The sequence below is a fragment of the Gossypium hirsutum genome, chromosome A13 (assembly GCF_007990345.1).
Source record: "Gossypium hirsutum isolate 1008001.06 chromosome A13, Gossypium_hirsutum_v2.1, whole genome shotgun sequence".
Lineage (NCBI taxonomy): Eukaryota > Viridiplantae > Streptophyta > Magnoliopsida > Malvales > Malvaceae > Gossypium > Gossypium hirsutum.
Window position 1 is genome coordinate 27,807,374 of NC_053436.1, and position 8,197 is coordinate 27,815,570.

Genomic DNA, 8,197 nt, shown 5'->3' on the forward strand with positions numbered 1-8,197 from the left:
TTCTCTTGTTGGTAGGGTGGTTGTTAGAAGCCTGGAGGTGGTGGTCTCTGATTCCCTTGGCCTCCCCATGAAAAATTAGGGTGGTTCCCCCAATCTGCATTGTAAGTATTGCTATAGGGATTGCTTTGAGATCGAGGATTGTTACCCATGTAATTTAACTGTTCGTTCTCCATGTTGTGGCCATAAGGTGGGTATTCTGGACTACTTGATCCACCTCCACTTGCTTCGCATTGCATTACTGGGTGAACCTGTGAAGAACTAAGGAAACCATCAATTTTCTTATTCAAGAGTTTTACCTGATTAGAGAGCATGGTGACCGTATCGGCATTATAAATGCCAGCTGTTTTCGTTGGCTTTGTCCTCATGACTTGCCACTGATAGTTATTCAGTGACATCTCTTCTATAAATTCATAGGCATCTTCAGGTGTCTTATTATTGATGGTTCCGCCAGTAGCTGTGTCAACCATTTGTCGAGTCGAAGGATTCAGGCCATTATGAAAGGTTTGAACCTGTAGCCAAAGCGGTAACCCATGGTAAGGGGATCTTCTCAAGAGGTCCTTGTATCTCTCCCATGCATCGTAAAGTGTTTCTAAATCCATCTGCACAAAAGAAGAAATATCATTACGTAATTTAGCTGTTTTAGACGGCAAAAACTATTTTAATAAAAACTTTTCGGTCATTTGTTCCCAAGTAGTGATTGACCCCCGTGGCAACGAGTTCAAGCATTGTTTAGCTTTGTTTCTCAATGAAAAAAGGGAATAACCAAAGACGAATGGAGTTATCAAAAATTCCATTAATTTTAAATGTATCACATAGTTCCAAAAAGTTTGCCAAGTGAGTGTTGGGATCCTCGTCTTGCAAACCATCAAATTGAACAAACTATTGTATCATTTGAATTGTGTTAGGTTTTAGTTCAAAAGTATTTGCGGCTACAGCCAGTCTAACTATGCTCGATTCAGTTCCTGTTAAAGAAGGTTTAGCATAATCATACATAGTGCGTGGAGCAAGATTCTGATTAACAGCAATCGCAGGAGGTAGCGGATTTTCATGGTTTTCAGCCATCTCCTTGGAAGTGGTTGAAATATTGTTCTTTTGCTCGTCCTCTGTGTAACTTAGGCTTCACCTTATTTCTCTCTGGTTTTTGCAAACTGTGCGGTCAATCTCACCATCAAAAAGTAGTGGTCTTGACGGGTTTCTTCTGGTCATAAACTAGAAAGAAAATAAAAATTTAAATTGTAATAAAAGTAAAGTGGCTAAAGTAATAAAAATCGAGTTTTCCTAGTATCTTAGTTCCCCGATAACGACGTCAAAAACTTTATGCGTGATATTCATAACAAGTTTTAACGATTTATAAATGAAACATTCTTCAGATTAACTTATTATCACGATTAAGGCAAGTGTACCTATCGAACACTAATCTAGTTCAGCAAGATCGGATTGTCGAACCCAAAAGAACTACGAGTACTAGTATTTACTTCCTTTTTATTATCTAGCCTAAAATTTAAGAGGTTTGGTTGTCTGAACTAATTACTAACTAAGAATGCATAGAAGGATAACCTTGGGAAAATACTTTTGGGAAAATTCGATTGATTGAGACAATATCTAAGGACAAATCCACCTAGACTTCACTTGTTATTTGACTCTAAATCAGACGATTTCTTCATTTGTCTTGATCCCTAGAAATACCTAAGTTATATTATTATCTCTCTCGAGACTAATAACGTCTAACCCTAGGTTGTATAATTGAAATTTCTTTCTAATTAACACCCTAGAATTGCATTAACTCGATCTATGGATTCCCTTATTAGGTTTCACCCTAATCCGGCAAAATCTTGTCACCCTATCTCTAAAATCGCAATCAACTCCGCTTAATTATGGCAAATTTACTCTTAGACAAGGTCTATTCCTCCTCTGAATAAGAGCTTAACTTGAATCAATATCCTAGAATATCAAAACAAGAATTAAGAACACATATTTAAGAACAAGTCAAATATTTATAATACAATTCAGATAATAATAACAAGATCTATCTTAGGTTTCATTCCCCTTAGGTATTTATGGGTTTAGTTCATACTTATGAAAGAAAACATCTCAAAAGCATAAAGATATAAAAACATAAGAAAACCCAAAACTCCAGAAGGAACTTGATAGGAGATCTCCAGTCTTGATGATGAATCCGGCTCTTGAGATGGGTGAATCGACTTTCCTTGAGTAATTCCCTGCTTCCTACTCTGCATCCCCCTTCCTAAGTGCCTCATCAAATGTTTAAATAGGCTTTGGAATGCCTAAGAGCCCTCAAAATTGGCCTTTTCCGAATTGGACTAAACTTGGGTTCGGCAGGGACACGCTTGTGTGACATGCTCGTGTGCGATTATTGAAGGACGTGGTCAAGGCTGTTAAATGGGCACCGGCGTGTGATCCACCCGTGTAAGTCGTGCTTCGATCCTACCAAATTGACATGCTCGTGTGAGGAAGTCCAGGCCGTGTTGTTTTCCCATGTCGGTCCATTTTCTCCGTTTTCGGCCCGTTTCTCGCTCTTTATACTCTCCTATACTCTCCTAAGTATAAAACATGAAATTAAAGGATTAGGAGCATCGAATTCACCAAATCTAAGGAGAAACCATCCATAAATGCGTTAGGCATGGGGTAAAAATATGTATAAATTACGATTTATCAAGATGATCATAGGAAAAGCTAAAAAATTGAAAGAAAATAGAATAAATAAATAGTGTTTACTAGGTTGGGCAACACAAAACTAGGGGAGTGGGAGCAAAAATTACCAATTTGCAAAGGAATGGGTTCGAACTCAGATCTCTAAGCTAATTGCACTTTCACCTTATTTTCCCCATCATCAAACATACTTAAATGGGCCAACATAGCCCAAAGCTCAGACAATGCCCTTTTTCTTAAGGCATCAACCACTACATTAGCCTTCTTAGGATGATACTTAATCGTGTAATCATAATCCTTTAGCAGCTCAAGCCATCTATGTTGCCTCAAATTAAGCTTTTTCTGGGTAAGGAGATATTTAAGACTCTTGTGACTCATGTAAATAATACACTTCTCACTATACAAATAATGTATCCAAATCATGGGTTGGATAATTGCACTCATACAGATTAAGTTGTCTCGAGGCATAAACTACCACTTTATCATCCTGTATTAGAACACACCCAGACCCAACATACGGAGCATCACTATATACTACGTAGTCTTTACCAGTTTTCGGCTGTATCAAAATGGAAGCCTCAGTCAATACAGATTTAAACTTCTCAAAACTTGCTTGTTGTTCATCTGACCATTTAAAATGAGCATTCTTCTGTAACGACATAATCAAGGGGGCTATAATTAAGGAAAAACCCTTAACAAATCTCTAATAGTAATTGGCCAAACCAAGAAAACTCTAAATCTCAAATACATTCTTCAGTTGCTTCCAATCCAAGATAGCTTCAACCTTTTTCAGATCCATATGAAAACCCTCAGCATGAACTACATATCCTAAAACACAACTTCTTTCAACTAGAAGTCGTACTTACTAAGCTTAGCAAAAGGCTTCATTTCACGGAGAATCTGCAGAACTACCCTCAAATGCTCATCATGCTCAGATTTTGACTTAAAATATACTAATATGTCGTTAATGAAGAAAACAATTAACTGGTCAAGGAAAGGTTGAAATATATGGTTTATGAGATCCATAAATTCGACTGATGCATTAGTTGATTCAAATGACATAACTAGGAACTCGTAATGACCATGACGAGTTCAAATGCAGTCTTGGGTACATCAGATTCTTTCACCTTAAGCTGGTAGTACCTAGATCACAAGTCAATCTTAAAGAAGATGGTCGTACCCTTGAACTGATCAAACAGATTATTGATCCTTAGCAAAGGATACTTATTCTTTACGACCATCTTATTTAGTTGTCTATAATTGATACATAACCAGAGTGTCACATCTTTCTTCTTAACAAACAATATCAGTGCGCCTCGAGGTGAAACACTGGGTTTTATAAATCATCAGTCCAAAATTTCTTGAAAGCTGACTTTTAACTCTTTTAGCTCTTTAGGTGACATGCGGTAAGGAGCAATGAACATCGGTGTTGTACCCAGTAGCAACTCAATACAAAATTCAACTTCCCGATTTGGAGGTAACCCTGGCAGTTCCTTAGGAAAGACATCCAAAAATTCCCTTACTGTGTGAATACTATCCATGAAGGATTCAATTTCTCTCGCACCTTAGACATAGGCTAGAAACACCTTACACCCTTTTTAGACCAATTTCTCCTCTACCATAACAGAGATCACATTGGACAGATAGTTTCAACACTCTCAGACCATAATAATTTCCTTTTCAGACTCTGTCTTTAATGTTGTTCTCTTTAAAGCACAGTTTAGACTAACTTAGTGCTCCACCAATCTATCCCCAAAATTAGATCAAACTTACTTAAAGACAGATCCATCAAGTTGACAGGGAAAATTTCCCCTTGAATTTCTAAAGGACATTTCTGATAAATTTTATCTACAAATATAGATTAGCTAAAAGGTTGACTATTAATTTTCTCTACCCCAATCCCTAGTTTACAGCCATATTGCATGCAATATAAGAAAACATAGATCCTATATCTATTAATGCAAACCAAGGTACCAAACAGATAGCAAAGGTACCTTTAATAACATTAGCCACATCTCTGTCCTCTCGACGTCTAATCGTTTAAACTAATGTAGGCTACCTAGTTTTAGCCCGATTTATACCCTAACCTGGTGCTCTTTATCCTCTAATTTTGGCCCCTGATTCTGAATTGAAGCTTGCATTTGAACAACCTGATAAGGATAATCCTTAACTCTGTGTTCCATTGAACCACAACCCAAACAGGCACTTAGCCTTTTCCAACATTCTCCTGAATGTCACCTCTCACAATACTGACATGCTTAAACCTAACCATGTAACAGCCCTAATTCGACCCTAGTCGGAATGTGGTTTCGGGACCACAAAACCGAGTCATAAAATTTAGTTAAAATTTTATTTGCATATCTTATATGTGTGATAGTACTTGTACAAAAATTTGATGTTTTAAATTTTATATTAGGAATGTGAATTTTGCTTGAAAGGATCTAGTTGAAAGACTTGGAAAATTATGATAGGTAAATAAGTAAGGACCAAATAGTATTAAAGTGGGAAAGTGTTGTCCTTGCATGTCAAATTAGCCAAACTAAAGCATAGTGGCCGGCCATGCTATGGGTGGAAACATGTCTCCAACATGTTATGCTAGTGATGTATGTTAAGAAAAATAAAATAATGAGCATGGTGATTAAATAATGAAAGGAAGGGTGATCAAAAAAATTAATATGGTCTCATCCATACCCCCTTGTTGCCGTGAATTGAAGAAAGAAAACAAAAAAAAGTGTTCATTCTTGAACATCTTTGGCCGAATAGAGGAAAGAAAGGAAGGGGAAAAGCTTGAGAAAATCGGCTATGGTGGTTTGCTAGACTAAGGTATGTTTGATGTTGTCCTTGAGATGCATGCATGTTTTAGTAATTGACTTGAGTTCTAAATAGCCCATGTTCAAATCTTGAATCTTGTTGGTAACATGAGCAATCGGTCATGAGAAAGTGTTCAAGAAATGGTTGTTGTTCATGTTATTTGGATGAGAAATGGTGAGTTTTGTTGTTTCATGTTAAAGTTAGGTGAATGATGATAGAGGAGTGTTTGAATTATAAAAAGAATCGGCTACCGTGTTATGAGCTAGGGCCGAATGTGAGTTTGGTTGTGTTTGAATATTACATGCTTGGTAGAATGGTGGATGAAGGTGCCGAATGTATGTTGGATTGATAGAGTCTCCAAATTGATTTTATGTGTGTATGCATGACCGAATATACGTGGTCACATGAGTAAGGAAATGAGTTATTTGATATGTGGTAAAAGTTAAGTACTAAATCGAAGGTTGCTAAAATTGCCATTTCTTTAGCCGAATATGTGTTTGATCAATGAAGGAATTGTTGAAGAATATAGGTGAACTTGGTGAGAGTATTCGGCTTAGTGTATAAATGATATAAAGATTTTAGGAAATTGTTTTGGTTAGGTGTATGTATGATTAAGTATATTCGGCAATATACTTAAAGTGGGTACATGATATTACATTATAATTATTGAGCTTAAGTATATGGATATGTGTATATGTGGTCATATAATGACATTTTGGTTCGAAAATTTAATGATATGTGATTGCCGAATATGATAAATAAATTCATGTTATTGGGTTAAATATTGAATACTCTTATTTGTATTATTTAAGCTCAAGAACCTAAAGGAGAGGCGTCCAACAAGGGGAAATCGAAGGTCATCGAGTAGCCGACTCGGAATTTATTTTACCCAACATAAAGTAAGTCATTAAGCATGTAGTTGGTATTAATTCAAATGGTCATAACGTTTATGTAATGATGCTGAATGGAATGAATAAATATATATATATGCATGTACGTATGTGGTGATGAAAGTGTTGAATGAAAAGAAAAGAGGTGAGATGTATTGAGTTGTTGATCTCGGCACTAAATGTGCGGGTATAAACATTTATGACCATGAGATTGGCGCTAAGTGTGCGGGTTTAAATTGTGCAGCACTAAGTGTGCGAATTGAATATGTAGCACTAAGTGTGCGAGTTTGACTATGTAGCACTAAGTGTGCGAGTTGACTATGTAGCACTAAGTGTGCGAGTATGATTATGTAGCACTAAGTGTGCGAGTTGATTATATAGCACTGAGTGTGCGGACTTAATAAATATTCTTGAATCATTATGGACACTAAGTGTGCGACACTATTGAGTCGATCACGGATAGCGGATCGGGTAAGTATCTTGAGTTCATGGCTAATAGGTGCTATGTTTATATTTGGAGTTGAGCTTGGTAAGTTGAACCTATGTGACAAATATACTTGAAGTCACGTACATAAGATTTATCGTGGAATGGGTGAAAGGCCGTTTAGTTGTATGATTGTAACGAAAATAAAATGATTTATGAAAATGCCTCGAATATTCTATTGATGAGTATATGGAATGTGAATGCATGATTTGGTATGAGATTGAACCGATAGGTCGGAGGAACTATGGTATGGTTCGGTATGGATGGAGTAACTGGGCTCGTTCCATTTTGTTTCCTCTTGTGATAATGTTATTAATGGATGGTAGTGTATTGCTTATGACTTACTGAGTTATAAACTCACTCGGTGTTTCCTTGTCACCCATACTAGGTTTCTTGGACTCGTCTCTTTTTGCGTGGTCGGGCCGTCATCGAAGTCATCACACCGGATAGCAAGTTTTGGTACTTTCTTCTTAGTTGGCTTAGGAGAACATTTCGGCATGTATAGGCTATTATGTTGTGTTTGAACTTTGGTATGTAACCTTTTAGCCATGCGAAAATGGCATAAATGTTCGGTTGGGTTTGGATTCATACGTTAGGTCGCAAATCTTGATAATTCGACCTTTTTATGCCATACGTCATTGTTGATTATTTTGGTGTTAAAATTCATGATATGGCAATAGTGTAGTAGGGGGAAGTTTGACAATGATTAGCCTTTGGCATGGTTAGTCATGATCATAATTTGTGATATGCATGATGAATTATTAGTTAGATCAAGGAGTAAACACGAAGTGGGCATAGTTGCTTTCGTAACAGATGCTGGCAGCAGTAGTGACATGAGATTGAAAAATCACTAAAAATAGTAGGAGTGGAATTAATTGATGAATAAATTATGTAATCAAAGTTCGATGAGTCTATTTTCATATAGAAGTAACGAAAGGATCATATGGACAGTATGTTAAGAGATAATCAGGTTCTCGTGGGACAGGGCCAGAACGGTTTCTGGATTCCCTGCTCCGACTTTGGAAATTCATTATAAATTAACCAGAGATAGTTAGGAGTCATACCATATATGTATAGATTCCTCTCTGAGTCTAGTTTCTATAGAAACAGACGGCATCAGTATGGAAGTTCTGTACAGGGAGATATCCAGGTTGTAATGCGCAAAGGTCAGTGTAGTCGACCCCAGTAACATGGGAGACTTTGACTAATAAACTGTACTAATTGGCCCGACCAAAAATTCTAGAAAAAAATATGTAGATGGGAATATGAGTCTAGTTTCAGGGAAAATTCACGGAACTGGATTTTGAGTTCCAGAGCTCAAGATATGATTTTTAAAGCGACT

At 36.8% G+C, this 8,197-nt stretch overlaps 1 non-coding gene across 1 annotated transcript; it reads left to right on the plus strand.

The window, feature by feature from the left end:
• Nucleotides 1-525: 525 nt before the first annotated feature.
• On the plus strand, nt 526-632 carry LOC121212821 (small nucleolar RNA R71). The gene has a single exon (XR_005908195.1). It is a non-coding gene; the product is annotated as a small nucleolar RNA R71 (small nucleolar RNA).
• Nucleotides 633-8,197: the final 7,565 nt, after the last annotated feature.